A 26782-nucleotide genomic window follows, 5' to 3' on the forward strand; every position below is an offset into this window, starting at 1 on the left:
TGAGCATGAAAAAGAAAGTGCTTCAGCAGATGTGCCAGGGCTAGACCTTATACGGGAGCTAAAGACAGCTGAGGGGTACACAAATCCAACATTTTAACCTCTACCATAGACCAAGCAGGAGGGGCAGAAAGGTACAAGACAGACAGATGGTGGGAAGGGAGCACACAGCGAGATCCAGATGAAAACAAAGGAGGGGCTAGAGGGAATAGGATCAAACAAATGGATATGGGTAGGAGGGCAGATACTTCTGAAATTGGATGGGAAGACAATGGGAGAATCTGCAGGGGTGGGTATAGAGAAAAAGGGCTATAAGGGGAGCAGCAAAGTGTGAAAATGGACAGAGATGATAGAGGAAGTGGAAAGGTGAGAGAAAAGAGAAGGAAGAGCATGAGAGGGTGCGAAGAGAAAAGCAAAGGGAAGAAAAGAAGGAGCGGGAGTAGCGAGAGATGAGGAGGAGGAGGGAGCTCAAAGAGTTAGAGAGGCAAAGGGAAGAAGACTAGAAGGAAAGGAAAGTTTTAGTAAGAAGGAGACGGAGAAAGTGGGAAATAGAGTGACTCATAATAGAGCACAAATGTAATGAGGATGTTGGGCATGTGCATGATAGATGACAAGGTTGGAGGAGGTAGGTGGATGAAGCAAAACAATGGTACCACACATGACAGGACTGCTACACCATCAAGCTGGACAGATGCAGGGTTCTGCGGGAGAAGGAATAGCGGGAACTTGATTGACTTTGAGGGGAAGCTAAGTGAAGACACCACCTCAAGGAGACCCAGCTTTGCAGATGATATTGACAGCGACATGGGGACACCAAATCAGATGAGGACGCAGAAGGAAGTGAGGAGAAGGGAAGGGGCTGACCCAGGCATCGATCGACAGGGAAGAGCATGACATGAGAAGTTGGAAAGGACATAGGGGGATCTAGGTGTGACAAGGACGATAGATCACGACAGTCCTGGGACGCATTCCCACAGTATGGACGATCTAATCCCATATGTGCAGAAGCTTAGGGACATTCCAGGACAAAGGAAGGGAGAACCTTAAAAGGAATGTACTGACATTAAAGACGTTGAGAGACCTGATAGACAGATCAGGCCGAAAGGAGGCAGGAATGGGGAGATCAGGTTTACATTGTTGTCCCTCCTGGAAAACGGAGGGGGGTGACCTCAATACATGCCATGGAAGCATATACATAAGGAAAACTTGAGGCGTAGGCTATCCTCATTAACCGCAGGTGTGGGGAAATGGATATATGTCTGCAGACACTCAGACCAAAATGGGACATGTATACACACCAATTCTCAATTCCTACCTTCAACAGAACCAAAGCCGGTGGGTCGAGTTTTGAAGTACTTGCTAAAATATATTAGAGGGGGAACCCTTTTCAAAAAACAACTCCCAATGGTAGTAAGATCTCTACCTTTAAATTAAAGGGTTTGAAGAGACAAAATATGAGAATACAGGGTAGAGAGAACATTCAGCAGCACCTCACTCCTAGGGTTTAGATCACACCATATACATTTTATTTATGATTGTTAAATAAACATCATAAAATACAATACTAAAAGATAATTAAGAATAAAGTGCAAGTGACATCAAGAAAAATGCTCACAATTGAATTATAACAATTCATTTCTAGTCTCTCAATGAACTAGAGAAAATCTCCAATTTAGACATTGATGTAACACATAAAGGAGAAGAATATTTGGTCAATGGAGACCCAAATACACAAACTAGTAGAACTCGTTACTGGTGTTCTGCCTCGACATGTTTCAGTTCATATTTTTTCATTTAGAACTTTCTTCAGGAGGATATTTTCATCCGTCACTATCTTTTTACACTTCAATACTGTACATCAGAAATTTTCCAAATGTGCTTGGACCGTGTGGGTGCTGCTGAAACAAATGTAAAAACACACTGTAAGCCTAAACAATCACAACAGGGTAAACAGATATAAACTGCATCTCACTAGGGAAAGAAGAGCAAAGCATCTTTACCTAGCGTGGGAGTGGTGGTAGTACAAGAAGAAACTGGACAGAATTCCCTCTTCCAAAAGGTATTTCACCCCTAAAAGGTTCAATTATTTGTGTGGATACATATAGATTATATCAGACTACTATAAGACACCTATACAATCTGTCTGTCAAGCTCTAGCGTGCACCAATGCCCTGAAATACTTTATCCGGACAATGTAATATCAAACATTTTTCCATTGTTACCTAGTTTGACCTCCTTAATTCATCCAAATGGTTATTTTACTTGGAACAAATACACAGACACTATAGCCCCACTACTAGAGTGGCATACTCTTGTAGGAGTGTTTTATGAAGGAAAAGGTTTAGCTAGTTACCTTTCAACTGATATATGAGAGTTCTGAAGCATTCAGGTAGAAAGCTAAATTTCATATTGCATCATATTTCCACTCAAACTTCTGTAAAGTATCCAGAAGCTGTAGGTCAAGGAAATAGAGATGTCAAACTTCTGCAAGGGTGAAAGAAAACAGTCTTAATCAAGTGTGTCTATTGATAAAAGGGCTAGACCTCAAAAGATTAAAAATGCTTAAAAATGCGAGCTGCAAACGTGCACAGCAAACAAGTCATATGTCGCGTTAGCTCTACCGTTTCTAATTACCTTGAATGGCACTTCTTATGCAAGCGTCTGGCGACGACCACTGCTTTAATTATTCTACAAAATCTGCATCGTGCAGAATGACACTGTAACTTGTAATCATCTGTTACAAAAAGATATGCGTGCACCTTCAAAAAAGACTCCTGAGATGCCACTGGGCTGTAAAGGTGTATCAAACTCCAGGGGCCATCTTGAGGTGGAAACAGGTAACGATAAAATCAGAACACAGAGTTTTGGTCCTTTCTTGATGTCTTTAGTTCAAAAACGCAAGTTTGCAGGAATAGCGCTCTCTAGGTGCGAAAACCATAATTGCACCTCTAGGCTTATTCATACAGTAGAGAGTGAGCCAAACACACCTATACTCTTGGAATAGCTAGGCAACCCGAGTACACACCAGATGGCACACATAGTCACTCATAACTATGTATAATTATGTTCAGGAGTGAAGAGACTGGATTAAGATGGAAGAATGTATAGAAAGGGAAACAAAGGTACGGTTTCTTAACATACTTGTATCTGGTGTAGAACAGAGCTGTAGATATACTCTCAATTATTTGACTTTATGCCACTCAATGGCGTCATTCAAACCGTGAAGATCACTTTGTGTTTGAAAGATAAGTTGTTGTTCTTTCTGGAGGAGCTTTCGATTTTGAATTACCAGGCTATCAGCTTTTACCACAAGGAGATCTGTCCAAATGAAGCTTTCAAAGCATTGTGATTTTTCAATGAAATATTTGACCATCAGGGCTTGAAGTGTCATATTCTTAAGGCAGCTTTTGTGTTCATAAATCTGGATTTTAATTTTCTGATTGGTCTTGCCAATGTAATGGAGACCGCAAGGGCACGTCACCATGTACACTACGTGATCAGTATTACAGTTGGAGAATGATTTCTGGGTCCAGACTTTATTCTGACCTATGTTGACTTCCTGTGATCTATATGTCAATTTACTCCAAACAATGGAGAGTGCTAAAAACCACTAAATCATTCTCCACTTTTTAGTTATTTGTTGCCCATTTTAAAACCTAACTCGCGTTATTTACTTTTAGGGGATTTTAACTTCTGGTTGGGGCATATGGACGATTTTGCTGCCGCAGAACTGGAATCCACCTTGGCAACTCTAGGTTTTGAGCAGCTGAATCGCTCACCAACCCACAATCTTGGTCACATGCTTGATTGGATCCCAGCTTCTAATGTCATAACTAAGGACCATTGTGTAGTACCTTGTCCATGGTCTGATCATGTGTCTGTTAATTTTACCATCCAGGCAGACGTCCCCATTAAATTGAAGAGTAGAGTGACTCAGGGTACTTTTCGCAGAAATCTTAAACAAGTCACACGAGAAAGAGTTGAACCACTGCTTTGCTCCTCTATCAACTTCACAGTGCATGATTCTTCTACTGATATGTCTAAATCACTTTTATCTAATTTTGAGGTGATTACTAATTCATTAGCACCCCTCAGAAGTAGAAAAGTCAGGGAAGGGGCCCGTAATTAAACATGGTTTTACCCTGATCTAAAAAAATAAAATAAACTCCACTATGAAATCTTTTTATAGTTGGAATTCTAATCCTTCACCTCAAGCGTTGTTGAAATATAAACGCGCCGTCAAAGCTTATAAGCTTGCTATTGTAGAAGCTAAGAAAAACCACTTTAACGTTAGGGTCTTCAATGCCCAATCTGAGACAAAATAACTCTTAGAGAGGAGGAAGATACCAGTTCTTCATTCACAAATCAACCTGTTAAGGATTCCGCTTGGTGCCAGGTTATTCAAGATGCCATGGCGGACAAATTGAACAACATTAGACTGGACCGGAAAGAAGCTGCTCTTTAAGCCTCTACTGTTTAGAGGAAGGATTTATTCAAAAGATGCCCATGCACACCTCAATTTAATTTCTCCCCATCTCTGAGGAGGAATTGTCAGCTATTCTTACCCAACCTAAAACAACATGCTGCAAAGGTGCATCATTAATGGAAGGACATGTGCCTATGGACCTCAAACAAACCTGGGTCACCCCTATATAAATAAAAAGTTTATCTCAGGAGGTGCCACTTAATTACAGGCCTATAACAAATCTTTCCAGTGCTCAACCCATGCCAATCAGGGTTTAGAGCCAGCTACAGCATGGAAACAGCATTACTGGAGCTTAAATCCAGATTACTGGAATGGATGGACAGGGGGATTGCCTCTAGGTTGATGCTATTGGACCTCACAGCTGCCTTCGACCTGGTTGACCATTCTATATTGGTCACCAGAATAGAGGCAGTGGCTAATTTTTCACAAGCAGCAGTGTGATGGATCATGCCTGGTTACTTATACCATTTATTGGTGGATAAGGTCAAAAGTGGACAGCTTAGATCTAGTAATAAAAAAAAACTCCTTCTGCTTCGTAGGTGTAAAACTAGAAAGGCTGAAAGGGAGCATTTTACATCTCAGCTCCCAAAGTCTGGAATGATCTCCCCTTTGATCTTAGGTGCCAGCTGAATGTGAAATCTTTCAAGAAAAAATAGAAAACTTGGCTGTTTGCTTAAACTTTATTTTAGCATAGTCCTCTTGCTCCATCATTCCTATGCTGTCTCTTTTATGTTTGTTTAACACCCTAATGCCTCTGGGTTCATGGTTTGCGCTATATAAAAAATTAAAGTAAAGTAAGTATGCATAAGCAGGGTAGGGACCGAAGACAATGGGGGACTACAACACCAGCCAGCATATCAAGAGGAACAGAACAAATTCTGTGCCCAGGACCAAATCCAACACCACAGACAGACACTGAATGCACACCCACAGACACACCAGCTCATAACAGTGGAACCACTAATGCAAGCGCCTATGAATCAGTATTTGCAGGCACCACAGATGCCAAAGATGCAGGGCAACACACAACACTCATACATGGCACAGGAAATACTGCAGATGCATTACAGCACATGACTAAACCACGGGAAAGTGGCATGCACTGACTCCATGACAACGACTCCCGTTAGTAAACTGGGGGGCTCATTGTAGTGGGGTCAACCCATTTTGAAGAAACTATATGTCAATATACCCTCAATAGGACATCCTACAGACAGACTTGATGTGTTCCATCCTATCGATTACACAGAACCCTGCGGAGGAACCACGCATACGAGTGACGTTTCGTGACAAAACCTTTTTCTTTCTTGAAGACACAGGGCCGATGAAATCCTGCATCCGGGAAGGGAAATATAGTATGCCAGGCAATGATTTTAATGCTCAAGTGTTCTCTAAGGTGACAGAAGTGGCTCCTTTTTAAGAAGAGATTGGACTTTCTATAGGGGAGCATGACTTAGCCCTGCCCCTACTTCATTCCCATCATACCCCCATAAACATACTGGGGAGAGACATCATAAGCAGAATTAACATGACCATTTCCTTCACTGACCAGGGGATACTGTGTTCACACAAGGGATATACTTTTCAAACATGAGGAAACATGAGGGAACTCATTCAAGCCTACTGTGGGCAAAGGGCACATAGGAGGGTACCAGTAGACGAGGAACTCTTCGGTATGGAACTGAGATATTAATAGCATGGCTCCCAGGAATCTAGGGAAAAGATGACACCTTACAAATGAGTACTTACACCCCAAGAGGGAAAAAAAACAAACAAAAAAAACAAACAAATGAGTACTTATTCGGTACTTATTCAGACCAGAGATATCATTATACGAGAAGGACAATAGTGCCACTAGAATTAGAGGCATCAATAGTGGGTGACGACTGCATAGCAGTGCATGGGACAGATGACACAGGGCGACGATGGCGAGCAGTGATAACCCTGGCAGAAGGATACAGGTTGACTACAGTCACAGACAAAGAACTATTCAAAGGCAACAGATTAGACCATGAGATGGTGTTCAAAATGATCAACACATATTGGGTAAGGGTGCATGACAGAGAGGTACCACAGGGAATGGTGATGGCACTGAAAGCACTGTCAACCTTTCCCGAGGAGGACTTGACAAAGGTCCCCAGCATCTTATGGACTACAAGCCCCTATGATATGGGGCTTCTGAAGAGGATAGGAGCAGTGAAGGTAAAGCTGAGACCAGGAGCATTTTCACCAAGAGTGAAGCAATACCCACTTTCAAGAGAGGCAGACAAAGATATCTATGAGACCATTGCAACACTAGTGAAGCAGGGCATCCTAGTGCCATCAGAATCACCATGCAACACGGCTGTGTACTCTGTCAAAAAGGCAACAGGAGGTCATGGCATTTTAAACAGGACTTGCGCCCTCTTAACCATTCTGTAAAAGCAGAATATAGTTGCAGAATATACTTTAGTTCCTAAACTGGCGACAATTTTTTGGAGCATCCCTACGGCAGCTGCCTACTTCACAGTCATAGATTTGAAGAATGCAATCTTCTCTATACTATTACACAGGACTTAACTAAATTTCGAGATAGAAATAAGAAGTGGAAACATACACAACTTCCTCAAGGGTACTTTGAATCACCGTCCATATTCAACAGAGTACTCCAGATGAACCTAGGCAATGTGCAGATGGAGAGCATGGTCATACAGTACATAGATGACATTAATTTGCAACAAGACTGAAGAACAGAGTAGAAATGACTCAGTACACTGGTTGACAGTACTCTCAGTAAAGGGGTACAAAGTAGACAAAACAAGCTACAATATTGCCAGACAGAAGTGCTGTACATTGGATAGATAACATCCCAAAATGGCAGGAGTGACACCAGAAAGGGCAGAAGCAATACACAGGACAGCAAAACCCACAATTGTAAGACAAATGCAACAGTTCCTAAGACTATGTAATTACTGCAGGTAATGGGTATTTGACTTACAAAAGGGACCTATTAAGTGCACTGAAAGAAGAACAAAGAGGGGAGAAGACATTACAATGGACAACCATAATGAGAATGCTTTTGATGAGCTCAAGGGAGCAATATGCACAGATCCAGTTGTAGGGATTGTGGATTATCAAAAGGAATTGTTTATATTCTCACAATCCGATGGAGTGGTTATGACCGCAGTACTAACACAAAAGACAAGCATGGGGCATAAGCCTCTAACCTATTACAGTGGGAAATTAGACCAAGTCATTAGAGGAAACTATTCATGCAAACAGGCATTTTCTGCAGCTGCATTCGTAGTGGACAAGTCAACGAGTATTACCATGGGATGTAGCACCACTCTTTATGTGGAGCATGATCTCTTTGTAAAACTGGAATGATTGTAGAATGATGGTAGAGCGCACTGACAACATGGAGGGCTTTGGGGTGCGAGGTGTTGCTATCTAACCCAGCTCTCAAGATAGTGAGATGCAGACTTCTTAACCCAGCAACCTTTCTCGATGACGTTTTATAGAAGAGCGACTATTCACACGACTGCATAGCAAATATAGAAGAATTCAGTGACACTTGCAAGGTACAGGAGGACACCTTTGAGGGGGGAGACATGCTTTACATTGACAGGTCTTCAACAATAGACCAAATGACTGGGGAAAGGCAGACTGGGACAGTGGTCATAAGACTGAGAGAAGACAGGACAAGCAAGGTAGAGATCAGCGCATGCCTGCCTTCCCACTACTCAACACAAACACCAGAATTGTGGCCTTAATATTGGTATCGGAGCACAGCAGGGGAAAGCAATTGGTGATTTACTTGGATTCAGCCTACATGACATCCGCAGTGCATTCTGGGCTCCCACGTTGGATGAGAAGGGGCTTCAGGCATGCTGATGGTTCACTGGTGCAGCACACATCCTATTGGGCAGATTGATAGAGGTCATAGATCTCCCAGAGCGAAAATCAATAGTGAAGTGCCAAGCACACACAAAAGGGTAGGATCCCATTTCCAGGGGTAACAAAGCAGCAGGTATGGAAGCAAAATGTGCCACCTTTTTTGTGGACAGTTTGGAAATGGTGGCCTTGTCCCGAACGCGATTATGCAACTATTATACTAAAAGAGGTGTATAACACATTACCAGTAACACAATTTATGGAGCTGCAGGGAGCTGTGCCCAGGGAAGAAAAAGAGCTGTGGCTAAGGAGGGGATGTAGAGTGTCTCCGACAGATGCCCTATGGTGACAAAATAACAAAGGGAAGGTGGTAATGCCTTTTGCATTATTGCACACAGCACTGACACAATCACACTTTCCAACCCATATAGGGAAGAAAGTGCTTGCTGCTCATATTAGAGAAACATGGTTCTGTCCTAACTTGACAGAACACGTGGCCAAATTCATGACTAATTGTCTAGTGTATAAACAAAATACTGCTGGTCTTCCATTGAGGGCAGTGAAAGGAGCCATACCTCCCCCATTGGGTCCATTCCAACACCTGCACGTCGACTATGTTGACATGATCCAAGTTTGACAAGGGTACCGCTACATGATAATGCTTGTGTGTCCATTTTCCCGTTGGATCGAGGCTGGTCCTTGTTCCCATCCTGACGTCCTTTGAGCTGTGAAATTCCTTGTCTGGGAGGTATTCCCATGGTGGGGTATGTGTGAGGTCCTGCGGTCAGACAACAGCTCTCACTTCACCAATGAGATGTTCCGGTCGATCACAACTCTGCTAGGAATGCAACACAATTTCTACTGTGCCTATCACCTACAAGCAAATGGATTGTGCGAGCGCCTCAATGGCTTGCTCAAGGAGGCTATCACCAAAAATAAGAAGACCCTGAATATAAACTGGCTCCATTGCCTTCCCTTAGCCTTGGTTGCAGTGCACAATAGGCCCGTGTCTGACCACCATTTAACTCCAGAGGAGGTGTTGACAGGATGGCAAAAGCGACTTCCCCTGACTCCTCCCAGTAGGGCAATAAAGGGTGCTGATAATATGCCTGATGTATTGGATCAGAAAATGTATGAGTATAAAACTTTCTTTATTGCTACTGGCTCTATTATTTCTCACCAGCTTCAAAGATAACAGCAGAGGCCTAAACCCAGAGAAGAGAACAACAGCACCAAACCCAACGAGGACTTACTGAAGCGGCCACCTTTGTATCCAGGTGATAGTGTTCTCTTGCAACATTTTTCCTGCAAGTGGGATGCCCCACGGTTTACAGGCCTGCATGTGGTAGAACTGGTAACTGAGAGAGCAGTGAAATTAGTTGGGAAGACCACCCAATGGTAACTAGTTCACAGGCTGCAGAGTTAGGGAAAGGACTTTCTTCACATCCAGAGTGATGGCACAGTGTCTGTCATGTTTTTTCTACACACATTCATCGGGAAAGTGGGCCTGTTTCTATTGCATTTCTTCCATGCTTCTCATTGATCCCCATCATGAAACCGTCCAAGGACAATTTGTCCAATTTGTTAGAACCCGGAGATGTCACCCTAATGTGTTTTCCCAAGTCTTCATAGCATATCTGGCCCACGTTTACCCACAACTAGAAAGAGGAAACCAATCTGTCATTGTAGTACTCTGCAACCCTTGAATTAAAGCTGTGTGGGAACTATTCATTTTTGCCATAGCCGACTACATGGTTCGCAGGGCTTGAATTAATACCATACTAATTTTATAACACTCATTTTTGCGCATTTCAGACGGGCAACTGATATCTTCAAGCTGCACCAAAATCCAAGCAGCAGAGGTAATGGAGCCAGTTATTTAAAAAAAGTGCTTATCTTGCCTTGCCTCTTATTTCCAAGTGGTGTTTTGGCTTTCCTTTGTTGGCGAATATCCATTTTTTCTAGTGCTACCGCTATATCCTCTACTAACACTACCCCAACTCCAGCAGGTGTAACAACCATGTCAGGTGGACAGGGGAGAACTGTAAGCACAGTAAGGAGAGGTAAGTGCAATGTTGATACAGACACGGGAGGGATGAACCTATATCTCACTGATACTGCTCGAGTATCTAACAACATGTGGTACAAGCACATGACCAAAGTAGTCAAAGAAACCACTGTGGATAGCTGCTATGTCTGTTCATTAATCCCCTATGCCATGAGTGCCTCCAGAACATTTATAACAACTGAAATAACAGTAGCATGTACCTTTATGTACCTGTCCATGATTACAACAGCAACATTGAGATGGATATCCAAGGAAACATTGCCATATGAAGACAGTTATATAAAGACTCTTGACATGATGACATGATGAACAATTATTGGCAATTAGATCAGGCTATACAGTACATAACTAATGGCCCCCAGAAAGGAGAGACAACATCAATAACACTGAAGGCATTTCCCTGCCAGAAGAGGGTGGTCAAGGACATAGGAGGAGAACCAGGATGTTGGGAAAGACCACAAATGCTTGTGTACGTCCACGCATGCACAGCAGAAGGATGTAAGGAGGGAGTAGTAGGTAGCAAAGCACACACTCTTCTACAAGCACCAGCAACCACAGTACAAGGAGAAAATGACAAGTGCCTGAAAGAATGGGATGCAAGTACCATGTTACTCACCTGGGTGGACAATGAAGCTGGCCCAATACCCATAATACCACTGAAGAAACAAGCATTATGTTGCCAGAATGACTGTGCAGTAAAAGCTGGAGAAAACACAGAGTCTAGGTATACAGAAAAGCATCCAGCAATGAAACGTTGGCACAGCAGTATTAATGGATCACTTTTGGGGTATGCAGATCCAAGGCATATGAGAAGCTGCCACCCAAATGAGGAGGAGTTTGCTCATTGTTACACATCAATATGCCAGCACTGGTGTTGGCACACAAGGACATCAAGATGGATGATTTCCCTTAAATGGATGACAAAAAAAGAAAGAAGAGATCTGTGGAATTAGAAGAGAAGGGAAGAAAGAAACAGTCAGAATTGTGTAGAGTGAAAAGCGACAACTATTTCTCATCACAGTCAGAAGCATCACTAGAGAAAGTACCACCTGAGCACCGGTTGAACAGCAGGACAGAAATGTTTTTTGCATCAGTAGTTCCAGCTGTACAAACATATACAAATGCAAAATGGTTGAAGATAAAACAATGTGATCTGATGTAGAAATAAACTCTACAGTAAATGGCTTCACCAAAATAAAAGAAGAGCTCCAGGCAGTAAGGTTGATTGCACTCGAGAATAGATATGTTGTGGACCTTCTCAGAGCAATGCAAGGAGGGGTTTGCACCAAGATCGGGAGTTCCTGTTGCACATTTATGCCTGCAAATGATCGAGAGAATGGTACACTGACAGAAGCAGTGGCACATTTATCGAAAATGCACACCAAAATGGAGGAGAAAGCCAAAGGGACATGAAAAGACCAGAGCTGGTTGTCATATATATGGATGCCAACATGCTAAGCAGAGGGACTGAAGGTATTACTAGGGACACTGGTATTAGTACTAGTAGGACTGTGTGTGATTAAGATCACATTACACAATGTCACAAAACTACTGAGAAGACAATAGGGATGAAAGTGTTAGTGGATATAAAGGTGGAAGAAGAAAAGGACAAGATAGTAGAAGAAAGAAATAACCTGAGAGAAAATATTCAGGAGTGTCCACTGTTCCCGATTGAGATAATAACATTCGATAAGCCCTTTGACAACAATAGATACTGGGCGAAATGGGTATGGTGCAACCTGGAATTGGACTACAGTTATATGATGTGGAGATTTGTTGACCATGCAAATTACTATGGACATCTTGGAGGAGTAACAAAGATAGGCTACCAAAAGAACAAGTGACAAAGTATGGTGGTGTGGCCGACAGGTCGACCAGAGGTGGGACAGAAAAGAGGGTCCCTGCCATGCCCCTCCTCATCCCCATGAACATGACGGCCAGAAGAGTTAAAAACACACAAAGCCACTCATTATTTGGACAGCCCCCAGGTGGGCCAGCGACAGCTACATATGCAGAAAGATATTCTCTTAGACAGCCATTCAAACCTTATCCAGTCAATGTGTTTATGGATACAGACACTCCAACATTAGTCATGGACCCAAATGCCTCGATGGATGACGTTGATTAATGCTGAGAATCCAATGTGCTGGCATCATTAGTAACACTACGAAGTAGCCATGTTAGTCACAAAGTACACTCGTAGCCATGCACAAAGTCGCACAAACATACACGTGGACACATGAAGAACATGCTTACACAGTTTTGTAGATAGATCACAGATATATATATACGTGTTGTCAAAATCTTTTATTTTTTGTTCTCATTAGCCAAGTACAAAAACACTAACAAGGAGATGCAGAGCAAGCTTGCAGATGCATATGGCAACTAACCCTATAATATGATTGGTTATTTATAATGTGTTTAATGCCCAAAGGTTTCTAAGCATGTTCCTGGGGATTGAACACGCGCTGCTCCATGTCGTCTTGCTTTCAAAGTGAGCATGTTGCCCTAGAGCTATCCTCCCGAGACTACAGAACTATATGTTGACATAAGGAGCCTGGAAGGACCAAGTAAGACTAACCTATGGGAAACATAGCACAGTATAGAGATGTAAAATCATAGTATATGCATAATGAGGATAACATGAGGCCACAAGGTGTAGGATGAGAGAGGAGGGAAAGCACAACCAGACTGCGAAGAACAGCTGGATATGGCTCACAGCCAAGGTTAGTGTTACCCTCACCTGGTATCCACAGGGACGCCACCCAGCCGGGTTACTCGCTGGTATGCTTTTCAGCTTTGCCCTGATGTGGTCTGCGGGGAAGGATCTGCCTGACAATACAAGAGGACTGTTTTCAAGACTCACCGACTGGAGTTAGTATCCTCCCTCCACCACCATATGATTTCAGTCCCTCTGGCGCCCTCTGCTCACCTTGTGGTAGAATTACGCGTGCTCTCCGTCCTGCCTTCTTTGCAGGGTGCATTGTCTTGCATGGGCGAGTGCGGTCCAGTTACTTCACTGACGCCAGCCCGTTTGATATTGTTCAGGTAGGTCTTATTGCTGTTCTTTAGTTTTGTTGCTATCCTGCATGCCTTTCTTTGTTTAAAATGTCTCTTTTTTTCTCCCTTAGGTATGCAGTGCTTCAGCGCGGCAAACTGGCTTGGTTGAGCCCCGCTGGTAAATGATGGCGCATTAAGAGCGCTATGATGCAGTAAGTAAGAGCTATGCGCAGCGCTGCAAAGTCTTGCCTTTGCTAACCTGTATTTTCCTTCCATGTAGGTCTCAGTGTTCTTCAGCGCGAGTGGATTGTCCAGAGTGGTGCCAGCTGAGAGCCGACCAGCCAGGTAAGCCTTTTGAGCAGTTCGTAATTTGTAAATGTCTCTACTGCTTTCTTTAATGTTGACTATCTTCCTCTTTCAGGTTGTTCTGCAAGTTTCGAGGAAGCTGCTCTCAGTAGCTGCGAGTGTTTAAAGATGAAGACTGCAGGTAAGAGGCTGCTGCTAATGATGCTCCTTTTGTCTCCTTGCAGGTTCTGCTTCTCCGAGATTCGAGGGAATAGCTGGACACGGTGAGCGTCATGTTGCAAGCTGCAAAGTAACGCAAAGTGTATTGTATTGCTCGGGTGTGGTTTAAATAGCCCCAACAAAATAGTCCAGGTAAAGTAGTCCCTGGGCTACCACACCCAAAACACTAGAGCGCATAGCTTAGTTCTTAGAACCCAAGCTATGTGGATGCCTCCATGTTGGCTGACAATACAATAAAGTAGTTCCCAAGCACATTGTTTTTCATAGTGTATGAGCCTGGCGTCATAGGCGCCAGGACTTGCCCCATGAGGGCTTTGGAAGAGGATGCCAGGCTCTAGAGGCCTGAGTCCTGACTCCACCTGGCCAATGGGTTTGCCAGAGGGGGTTTTGGGCGAGGGTCGTGACAGCACTCCCCTCTCAGGCCCCTCCCATGGTGTTCCTTCTTTCTGGCCAAGGTTTGATTGGGAAGTTCCGATGGAATTTGCTGATTAGACGTGGTGCATGGATATTCTCACTGGGCTCCCAGGATCTATCTTGTGGTCCAAATCTTTTCCAATCGACGAGATGATATAGCTTTGTCCTAGAGTATTTAGAGTCCAAGAAATCTTTGACTTTGAATTCTGGTTCTCCGTCAAAAAGTATGGGCTTAGGTGGTGTCCTAATCCGTGTGCCGGGTTGCATTGGATTCAGGAGGGACACATGGAATACCGGGTGGATGTGTAGATTAGGTGGTAAATCCAGTTTCACGGCTGCTGGGTTGATAATTGCCTTAATGGTATAGGGTCCTAAAAATCTGGGATGAAAGGTCCGGGTTCCCTTGATGGGTAAGAATTTAGTGGCTAACCAAACTATGTCTCCTACTTGATAATCAGGGGCCTTTTTCCGGTGTTGGCCAGCAAATCTCTTTTGTTTTTCTTTGGCATGAATAAGGTGTTCCTTTGTCCTTTTGAGAGCCTGAGTAATGGTTGTGTGTAGAGTCTTTACCGCTGGCATTTCCATGCTGACAGGAAGGTCTAGTTCAGAGGTACATGGATTTATGCCATAAAGGGTATAGAAGGGCGTTTGTACCGTGCTTGAATGCAAAGAATTGTTATATGCATATTCGGCTATACATAGTAGGTCTTTCCAATTGGGGCAGCATGCACTGTAAATTTTGCTCGAGTGTCTGATTGGTTCTCTCTGTTTGGCTGTCCTTTTGGGGATGGTGACTGGTAGATAGCCAAACGTCGATCTGCGCCATTGCACATTTTTTCGAGAAGTTTGAAACAAACTGGCTGCCTGGATCAGAGACCAGAACCGAAGGGAAGCCATGTACCTTAACCACGCCCTCCAGGAACACTTTTGCTAAAGTGGCTGCGTCTGGGAGGCCTTTGAGAGGAATAACATGGGCCATCTTCGAGAATAAGTCCGCACCTACAAGGATGGTGTTCAACCCTTGGCTTGGAGGTAGATCAGTAATGAAGACAAGGGAAAGAGTGTGCCATGGAACTGGAGGAATGTCCAATGGTTGTAGGAGACGAGATGGTTTTTGTTTCTGTGATTTATTTTGTGCTCAGACACTGCAGGAGTGAATATCCTGAATGATGGTCTTAGGCCAGGTAGGCCACCAAAAGTTCTCTTTCAACTTAGCTAGGGTTTTGGCGATCCCAGGATGCCCTTCGATCAGTGAATCATGATAGTTTGAAATAATATGCTGTTAAAATTCCTTCTTGGGTACATATAGGCAATCCCTAAAAAAGGGTAGATGGTCCTTGATGGTATATTGTTCTCCTTGTGTTTGCCATGCGAGGTAGCTTCAGGATTCATTGTCCGTTGGATTTCTTTTTGTAGTTCTGCTTGTGCTCAAGCTGTCGTGATACCCAAGAGTTTGTTTTCAGGTATAATAGGTACTGGGTCTGGAGTTGAATATACTATTTCATCTATGCCCATGCGAGATAAGGCATCAGCCTTTCTGTTTCTGACTCCTGGTCGAAATGTGATCACATAATCATATTCGGCGAAGAAAAGGGCCCACCGTAATTGACGCAAGTAGTGGGACTTGGCTGTTTTGAGATATTGCAGGTTTCGGTGGTCTGTGATGACTGTAATGGTTTGTCTGGCCCCCAGAAGGTAGTCCCTACAGACTTTAAAGGCGAATTTGATAGCCATGAGTTCCTTGTCCGTGATGGCATAATTAATCTCTGGAGGTGAGAACTTTTTCGACCAGAAGGCCACAGGATGTAGCTGGTCAGTTTCCGGGTCTCTCTGTGAAAGGACAGCCCCCATATCAAGACTGGACGCATCCGTTTCAATGACATAAGGGAGGTCTGGACGAGGATGTTGCAGGATTGGAGCAGAGGTAAACCTTTGTTTAAGTTCCTGAAAGGCTTCTTCTGCTTCTTCGGTCCAAGCAAACTTTTTATTGTTTTTTTCGTAATAGTACTGTGATTGGGTGCACAACCTGAGAGAAGTCTGGGATGAACCGGCGGTAGAAGTTCACAAAGCCCAGCATGCTTTGTACCCCTTTCAGAGACGTTGGTGAAGGCCATTTCAGAATGGCATCTACCTTGTGCACGTCCATTCTGATGCCTCCTGGAGTAAGGATAAAACCAAGAAATTCTACTTCGGTGTTGTGAAAAAAGCATTTTTCAAGCTTTGCAAACAAGTGATGTTGACGGAGCTTGGTGAGGACTGAACGAACGTGCCTGACATGATCTTGTTCCGAGGCTGAGTATACCAAGATGTCGTCTATGTACACTAAGGTGCACACATCACTGAACTCCCTTAAGACGTCATTTATGAAATACTGGAATACCGCAGGAGCGTTGCATAACCCGGAGGGCATGACTTGATTCTCAAACAAGCCGTTCTTAGTACGGAAGGCGGTTTTCCATTCATCTCCTTTTCTGACTCAGACCAGGTGTTACGCTCCTCGAAGGTCCAATTTGGTATAAACCTGGGCATCTTTAACTTGGTCTAGCATCTCAGGGATAAGTTGCATGGAGTAGCGGTACTTTACGGTGATCTTGTTCAATGCGCGGTAGTTAATACAGGTTCTCAAGTCTCCTTATTTTCGGTACGAAGAACAAAGGAATGGTTGCGGGGGACTTCGAAGGACGGATAAATCCGTTTGCAAGGTACTGGTCTAAATAGGATTTCAGATGAAGGTTTTCTGGTTCTGTGAGAGCGTAGATCCAGCCGCAAGGGATTTGTGCTCCAGGAACAAGGTCGATCTGACAGTCATAGGGCCTGTGCGGCGGCAATGTATTGGTTTGGTCCTTTCGGAAAACATCCTGGAAATCATGGTATTCACTTGGCAAGGTATTAGTTGCTCCCAGGATTGATACTGTCGCTCCGGAGACATGGGGATACAGACGTTGGGTTTCTACTCTTGGTAATAGCAGGCAGGGGAGCAGTAACCGGGGAAGGTTAATTTTCGTGCCCACCAGTCTATCAAAGGGTTGTGAGCAACCAACCATGGCATCCCTAGTATTAGCCTGAACTGAGGTGCCTTGATGATATCGAATGAAATAGACTCCCGAAGTCCGTTCTGGCGCAGCAAGATTACCCTAGATGTGCACTTGGTTACTGGTCCGGAAGCGATTTCTGTCCTATCCACAGTGGTTACCTTGTCCATCGTTGACTTAGAACACAAAGGAAGCCCCATCTCTGCTGCCAGTTCTTGATCAATATAATTTCCAACTGCTCCGCTATCGATGTATGCTTCAACGGCATGCATTCTTGATGACTTTTGGTGGTTAATTAAGATCACTGGTATTGCAAAGTGCGAGGTCAGCAACTCTTTCTTCTCACTTGACAAACTGACCTCTACGTTTGTCGAGCTTGATAGTTTTCCGATTCCTTATCTTTATCCTTCTCTGTGGCCCGACTGTTCTTCTTGGGGGTTTTACTGGACAGTCCTTCAGGAAATGTCCTGGTTTCCCACAATACAAACAAAGCTGTTGTTATCTTCTTTTTTCCCGCTCTTGTTGTTTTGTTAATGGAGGCCGTATCCCTCCAATCTGCATGGGTTCTACAGCATTTTCAGGTACACGGGGTGTGTTTTCCCTTCGTCGAACATACACGGTCCGAGGGTCCTTCTTAGACCAGTCTGCCTTTCGGTCCTGCAACCGGTGGTCTTGCTGCACAACCAGATTTACGAATTCTGCACAGTCTCTGGGTGGATCAACCACCTGGGCTAAGACGTCCGTTAATTCGCCTCGTAAGCCTCGATGGAATAATGTGGTTCTTTTATTTTCTGGCCACCTAGCTTCGGCAACCAGTCTGTTGAAGGTAGCAATGTACGTTAACAAGTCCTGATTCCCCTGTCGAAGGGACAAGCGTTCACTGTCCACTGCTTGTTCCTGGGTATGGCAGGCAAAACGTTTTTCCATTTCTCTCTGGAACCCCCCAAAGTCATGTAATAAAGGATCGTCATGGGTTACCAACGGCACCGACCAATCTGTTGCACTACCACTTAGGTATGATAAGACAAGAGCTACCCGAGCTTGGTCGTTTGGAAATGCTCCAGGCCTACAAAGAAAATGAAGGTGCACTGATTGATGAATGCCGCATGCTTCCGTGGATCACCTGAGATCCTTTCTGGTGGTGCCAGGGGCACTGTTCTAGGTAACGTGATCAGTACCGGAGTGGGTGGTATGGCGGGGTTTTGCATCATTGGATTGCTTCCAGGTAGAGGCGTCTGTCCTGCCTGTGACTGCAAGAATTGCCTGCTAATCTCTTCAGTGCGTTCTTTGGTCACTATTAGGTCTCTCCGAAGGGCATTAGTCTCTTGTCGGGCAGAATGAACCTCAGCAATAAGCTCTCCTAGTAATTGGGCCAATTGGTCCATTTCTGATGTCTCCATGGCGCCCATGTGGATTTGTGATGGTAGGCTTTGCGTACTGTTATGCTCACCTGGTATCCACAGGGACGCCACCCAGCCGGGTTACTCGCTGGTATGCTTCTCAGCTTAGCCCTGATGTGGTCTACGTGGAAGGCTCTGCCTGAAAGTACAGCAGGACTGTGGTCAAGACTGACTGACTGGGGTACGTATCCTCCCTCCACCCCCATATGATTTCAGTCCCTATGGCGCCCTCACCTCACCTTGTGGTAGAATTAGGCGTGCTCTCCATCCTGCCTTCTTTGCAGGGATGCGTTGTCTTTCATGGGCGAGTGTGGTCCAGTTACTTTACTGATGCCGGCCCGTTTGATATTGTTCAGGTAGGTCTTATTGCTGTTCTTTAGTTTTGTTGCTATCCTGCATGCCTTTCTTTGTTTAAAATGTCTCTTTTTTCTCCCTTAGGTATGCAGAGCTTCAGCGCGGCGAACTGGCTTGGTTGAGCCCCGCTGGTAAATGATGGTGCATTAAGAGCGCTATGATGCAGTAGGTAAGCGCTATGCGCAGCGCTGCAAAGTCTTGCCTTTGCTAACCTGTATTTTCCTTCCTTGTAGGTCGCATACGTTCTTCAGCGCGAGTGGAATGTCCGGAGTGGTGCCAGCCGAGAGGCGACCAGCTAGGTAAGCCTTTTGAGCAGTTCGTAATTTGTAAATGTCTCTACTGCTTTCTTTAATGTTGCCTCTATCTTTCTCTTTCAGGTCGTTCTGTCCGAGAGGCGTGCAGTTTCGAGGAAGCTGTTCTCAGTAGCTGCGAGTGTTTAAAGATGAAGACTGCAGGTAAGATGCTGCTGCAGGTTCTGCTTCTCCGAGGTTCGAGGGAATAGCTGGACACATTGAGCGTCACGTTGCAAGCTGCAAAGTAACGTGAAGCATGTTGTCTTGCTCGGGTGTGGTTTAAATAGCCCCAACAAAATAGTCCAGGTAAAGTAGTCCCTAGGCTACCATACCCAAAACACTAGACCGCATAGCTTGGTTCTTAGGAACCAAGCTATGTGGATGCCTCCATGTTGGTTGACAATACAATAAAGTAGTTCCCAAGCACATGTTTTTCATGGTGTATGAGCCTGGTGCCATAGGCGCCAGGACTGGCCCCATGAGGGCTTTTGAAGAGGATGTCAGGTTCTAGAGGCCCAAGTCCTGACTCCACCTGGCCAAAGGGTTTGCCAGAGGGGGTGTTGGCCGAGGGTCGTGACAGTTAGAGACAAGCAACACATTCCAAACCTAAAAGGTAAAGGGTCATCCGCAGAAAATTTTAATAAATCCTCATAAATTGCAGACCAGAAGAGCTTGATTTTGTAGTCCTCAACCACGTGATGCAGTCGTGCTAGACATTGGTTACTCACCCGTGGTGGGAAGACGAGCGGTTCTGAGCAACACAGACATGAAGTGAAACATGGAATCATTAGCAATGTTGCAACGTTGAGGGCACTCACACAGGCTTAAGTGGTACTGCTAACAGTGGCGTTGGGAACATATTGTCATTCTCATCACCTTGAAGAGCTGCAGAGAGCGCTGAGAACAAAGCTGGCTCCCAGATCGGGGTAGACCTGTTCCAGGCAATCAGGGAAGACAAATGCAGGGCTGGATGGCAGAGGGCAAGGGCCAATGGTAATCATGTGACCCTGCAACAATGTAATAGATAGTTTCTTTGGGAAGGGGCAGGCCCACCTGACATATAATGGACAGTCAACCACAATCTATAAGGGATACCACACCAATCACCCAACCAGAAGGTTGTTCTGGGTAAGGCCCATATTGTGACGCAAGGGGATGGTGATTCTGGACATTTTCGAATATCCTGTATGATCCCTATTTGTTTGTGTAATAAATGACAGTTCTAACTTGCCCTTGGCTGAGTCCTTCATTTGTTACTGCGGGAGGGTTGTTGGGCCCTGGGTGCTGAAAAGGTACGCTCATAATAACCCCCAGACATCTGGCATACCTAAGCAAATATCGTTGTACCTTTCCTTGGCTGGTGTGGCAGGATTCCAGAATGGCGTGAGAAGGAATGGTGAGAACGTGTAGGCAATGCCCCCTCAAAATGTGTAAATGGTTGTTGATAGCATTGATTGTCATGGTCTGTTATTCAGTGTGTCACATGACAGCATGCATGCGCATGACAGTTATTACTCATCAATGTGGCAGGTTTTGCCAAAGGTTACTGATGCCAGTGTCCGGTATATGGGTGACTGGCAGTAAATGAAGCTATAATTTGTGCTTCCAGGGAAATTTGCATTGACATGCATGATGACTCCATTTGTGTCGTAGATGACCTGCACATTATTTGAATGCCAATGCTTGCGGTTGCAGTAAATGTGCTCAATCACTCAGGGGCGAGGGCTGACATGCATGCAATCAATGGCTCCAAGTTATAGGCCATAAAGACTGCATATGGAAACTGAGGCACAATAACCATATACACTAGTGACACGACAGACACAAGGTACGATTTCCAAACAAATCTTGTTTATTTCAAAGTATCTCAGTCAGCCGACTGGGTCTCAACGTCTCACAATGTGTGTTCCCAGGCCTCGTGAGATGCAAAAGAGCGAGTAACGCGCAAGCAGCAATATATATACATAACATACAATGTTTACGAAAGCAATTCAATCCGCCCATAAATGTATCATTCAGGCTAGGGTTCGATGATCGACATTAGTGACAAATATGACAAATTATGACAAGTCTTCATTCAGTCTAAACATAATTATTCTAGCAATGGCAGCAGAGACAGCCTTCTTGTTATGGGGAACATAGATCTCTTAGTTCGGCAAAGATATAATGTTTGTAGCAGAGAAACATTCCTTAACATGCTGTGTGTCTCGGTTTATGAGCTAAGGGTCAGACAGTTCTGAAGCAGAAAATACAACTCTCCATGACGGAGTACCACTAGAATAATATAATTAATGCTTTAACTGCCTGCTGCTACAGCGTTTGCAAAACAGGCTGGCACCTGGACTACTGATTAAATGCAGCTTATGCTCAACTTCAAGGACTTAGTGGGAGAGAAAAACAATGTATCTCTGTATAGTTTGACATTCCTGTCTGTGTTAGTATTTCAGCATTCAGGCCGTGGCCTCACACCGTGTGTGAGTTCGAAGCATAGAATACATTTGCAAAGTGTTTTGACAGAAAGGAAAAAGCAAATGGCCGACATTTCACAAAACGGACGCCCTCTGGTTACATTGACGATTCTACAATTGCGATGTTTGTCACATGATGCAAATGGTTCCTGGCCAACATACTATACATAGTATAGGGTCGTTTCTGGTCTAACACAAGTACCTGTGGGAAGTGTGCTGTGACATAAAACTCCTGGCACAGTCTATGCCTTGCCTTCAGTGTGGTTGTCATCTATATGTGCCTATGCACACGTGATGTAATGCAGCCCAATATGTGGTGGGAACACTGGGATTGTGTGGACAGTGATATGCCCACAACAATGGCAGTGGTGTGCTGGAAAGAGCCTGGAATTGTAGCACCTTCTCCAGGGGAGTGAGGGTCGCAGAGCAGATGGTGGGTGATGCAAGGTCTTCCTCCCACTCCCTGACCAGGTCTAGGATGAAATGGGAAAGGAATCTCTACCTTGCATGGACCTCGTCATCTGGCATCCCATGTTGTATGTAGGTGGAAAATTCTGTCCCTCACAATCCTCCTCCTCCTTCTATGGACATTACAATTGCTGCCAATATAGCTGTATTCATCCTAGTAGAACGACGATTGAATGGAGGGCATTGGATGCATTATAGACATTTCTTTAGCATGTTAGTTCCTTTGCACATTGTACGTTGATTCTCCTATCATGTGGCGGTAAGATCAGTAGGGATGTGGATGACTTTTCCTGATGTGAAGTTCTGCTTTGTATCCATGCATTAGTTTAGGTTTGTGCTTGACTGGGCATGTCATTTATTTGTATGACATGCCCCTCAACATGCCCTCATTATTCCTTGCTCCTCCTCATTTTTCAGGGGAAATGGGGAATATGTATGTTGTGCCCCATATTTCTTTCTTTGCTCAGGCCTGTCCCACACTTTGCACAGTGTGTCGCGCTAATTGCTCGACTACACGCAAGTTCATGAAGGAAGCACGCAAATTCGCGCCAACACACGTAAAGTCTAGTCCATGAATTGGGAAAAGGAGTTTTGCACGCCAAAAAGTGTTCAAAGTGAGTTTGTCTGGTAAAATTCTGTTATCTTGGAAGTCTACCATTTTGATACCTGTTTACAAAAAGGAGACTGCAGAGTACCCAGAAACTATAGTCTTTGGTCTATGTTAGATGTTATGGGGAAGTTGGTGTGGCTGCTGGACAGATTTCAAACAGGGTTTAGTCCTGGGTCATCTACCCATCATAATCTAAGGAAGATGGATCTGTTGATGAAGCATGCAAGAACAAACAACAATCCTGGGCTATATTCACTGTTCGTCAACCAGTTATGCAGAGAACAAGTATGGCTAAAACTTGAGGCCTATGCTTGTACCGATTGAATCTTACATTTCCTGAAGTTATTTCATGAGGACAACATAGTCCAGGCCACGTTGGATGTCGGGGGAAGCTTTGATGGGACATGTTACCATAGTTAGATGAGTCAAACAGGGCTGCATCTTGGCTCCTTTGCTCTTGAACTTTTACCTGGCTGATCAGCCCAAATGCCTGAAAAGGGTTGTGGGCTGCCCCCCAAAGATGGAATCCTGCCACATTTTCTGCTAAGCATACACGGATGATCTTGTGTAATTCGTCCATACCTTCTCTTGCCTAGTGTGATCTGCCCGAGAGTTATGGCAATGTGCTGAAGCTAACCATCTAACCATCAATAGGAACAAAACCCAGATCATCCTGTTCTCTGGTGGGAAAGTAATGAGGCCCAGATTGACAATCATGGGAGGTGATGTGGAATACTTAGATTGCTATAGATACCTTGTAGTCAAATTTGAGGCCGACAATGCTCTGCTGAATGTATTATTGTACGCAGAAGAAAGACGGCACAGCTAACTGTAAAGTTCACTAAGCGCACTGGCAGAGGCATAGCCAGGATTGTCTAACTAGTGGAGCCCGAAACTAATGTAGTTGGGCCACCGCTGCCACATTAACATCTGCAAATGCCCACACATTGCTGGTGAGTGGTCATTTACAGATTTTGGGTGGGCCTTGCCCAATCAGGCCCTACCCTGTCCACGACTCTGCACAGCTTCGGCCTTGAGAGTATTATTTGCTTATACAAACAGTGCTTTTGTCCACCCATTCTGTATGGTCTATAATGGCTTTCTATTTTGTACCTCACATGGCTGCAGAAACTGGAGGGTCACCATTGGAAAAAAAAACTAGGTCTTCCACTGTGCGTCCCAATGGAGATACTAATGGTCTCATTACAAGCATGCCAGTCCGGTAACAACGGTGTTGGTAAGCTTACCAGCACCGTTGTTACCGGACCTGCACACCCCGAGTCTGCAGGCGGCTGCTGCCCCACACGCTAGGCACGGCACCCGCCTGCAGACTTTCCGGGAATCACCAGCATCGTTATTAATGGTGCTGGTGCTTCCATTATCCCCATTCCCAATGAGTCCTATGAGTCCTACGGGACTCAAATGTGAATGGGGATTTACATTTTTCCTGTGCCTGACCTCCAGGAACACCAGGGTCATAATCCACTGGTGATTCCGTGGAGCCATGTGCCGGAAAAAAGCACAACTCTGGAGGCAGCCAGCCGGTTTTACCGGCACGGCTACCGCCAGAGTTGTAATGAGGCCCTAAGACTTGAATTGGGATTGGGTCTTGTCTCCATGGAGGACACAGTAAAGAAGAAAAAATTATCAAGTGCACATGACCCGGAAATGCTATATACTAATAAGAAACCTCGACTTTATTTGACACTATGGGCCTCATTACAAGTCCGGCGGCAAGTGCTGCCGGACTCTTAACACCGTTTTTGCCGCCTGAGATCACGGTGCCACTGGGACATTACAAGGCCCGGCAGCCCAGGATATCAGGCGGTGTAAAGTCTGAGTCCCATTCCCATGGAGTCCCTGCGGGTGGGTGCCGTTATGCCCGGCAGGTCATACCTGTCAGGCGCAGCGGCCCCTGCTGGCAGAGCTGTAGTGTGGCGGTCCGGAAAGGGTGCTGGTACAGTGTGACTGGCACCCTTATTTCTGGACAGCCACAATTGTAATAAGGCCCATATATCCTTCTAGGAATGTGCGCAGATGTATTCTTTTGCTCGTATTAACCACCTTCCTCTGTTGTCAGTAATTGGTCCTGCACTAAAATTACCTTTGGAAAAAAAGAGAATTGCTGCATGTGCAAGAACAATAATGTATTAGAGTCTGCTGAGCACATGCTAACGGAATGTTCCAGATTGGGCCCTACTTACATGCATTACCTTAGGAAGTATGTCCATGACTTAGAATCTATTAACGATATGTCCTTTTAGAGATGTGAAAGCGATTTAGAGAGTAGCAGTATGTTTATGAAATGTGTCATCTTATTAATATGTTTGTGAAATGTAAAAATGTTTTTAACGAATGACACAATAAAAAAGAATGCAATACATATGTGTTATTAAGTGGCTAGACTTACTTGCATTGGGGAAAATGTCTGGACATATGTTCTTACTCCGACATTACATGTTTACTGGGCATCAAGAGTAAAGCAAACATGATATGTTTTTATTAAGTGGCTAGATGTGCCCACTTTAGGGCCTCCAGTATGGGTATGTTTTCTTACTCTGGCATGGCATGTTTACTGGTCATCAAAAACAAAGCAAACATGATGAGTGTTATCAGGTGGCCACCTGTGTATAGGCGGGTTATAAATGCCATATCATATATTGGTCTTCATTGGTGCATCCAGTCTGGATTAATTTCCTTACCAAGAGCAAAGCAATCATGGTAAGTGTTATTACATGGCTAGAGATGCCTAGTTCTGAACAGTTAGACTGGATATGATTTCATACTGTTGCATGGTATTCTTAACAGAGCATCAAGAGTAAAGCAAGCATGATATGTATTGTTATGCAGCCTACAATGGGGCATCCAGTCTGGGCATGTTTTCTGATTGTGGCATAGCATTGTTTACTGGGCATCAATTGTAAAGCAAACATAAGTGTTATTATGTGGCTAGGCTGGCATACGTTGGTGCAGCCAGTCTAGCAATGTATCCTTACAATGGCATGGCATTTATTTCTGGGCATCAAAGGAAAAAGCAAACATGGTAAGTGTTGGAAGAGGGGCATACAGGTCTACATTGGTGTGCCAGCCAGGACATGTTTTCTTTTTGTGACAAAGCATTTTTACTGGCAAAGCCAACAGGGGTATGTACTAAAGTGTGGATATTGCCAGATACTGAAAGAGCCAGCATGCACATATTGTGTGCAAATCAAATGTGAGTATATTTCTTGTATGGGAATTCTGGCATATTGGTGCAACTAGAATAGCTAAGTATGGGAATAGCCAGCACAACAATGTTTTTATGCTGGCATATATTGTGAGAAAAGGCACTATGAATGGTTTTGGAAAATGCTCCTGTTCGCTGTTAGTGACTTGTATCTATTGGATTTTTTCATTAGCTACCCTTCAAAACTGATTGCAACTGTGTGAATGTTTAGCAAATGTTTCACATAAAGTGTGCTTTCAAATGCAACCCCCTCGAGTCCAACGGTGTTGATTCGGGTAAGCTCACTATGCTTTGACATGCATATTTGTGGGGAACATTTACACCTCTCCAAATGAAAGAATTCACCAGCCACCACTGACCTCTATGTGGCAACTGACCTCTATTTGGCAGCTGTAAGAATCCGCCCAACCGCGCCATATACAAACAGCCACTGTGGATTTTTGAGATATAATCTAAGAAGCCATCTTTGTGGGATATTGGTGGGAGTAAACAATGGTGTTTCTTTGCCAAGTAATAGCATAATTAAAACCGTAATTCTCATCTATCATCTCTATTTCTCAAAACCTGG

This window comes from Ambystoma mexicanum, chromosome 2p (assembly GCF_040938575.1).
Source record: "Ambystoma mexicanum isolate Mex_15411 chromosome 2p, UKY_AmexF1_1, whole genome shotgun sequence".
NCBI classification, from domain to species: domain Eukaryota; kingdom Metazoa; phylum Chordata; class Amphibia; order Caudata; family Ambystomatidae; genus Ambystoma; species Ambystoma mexicanum.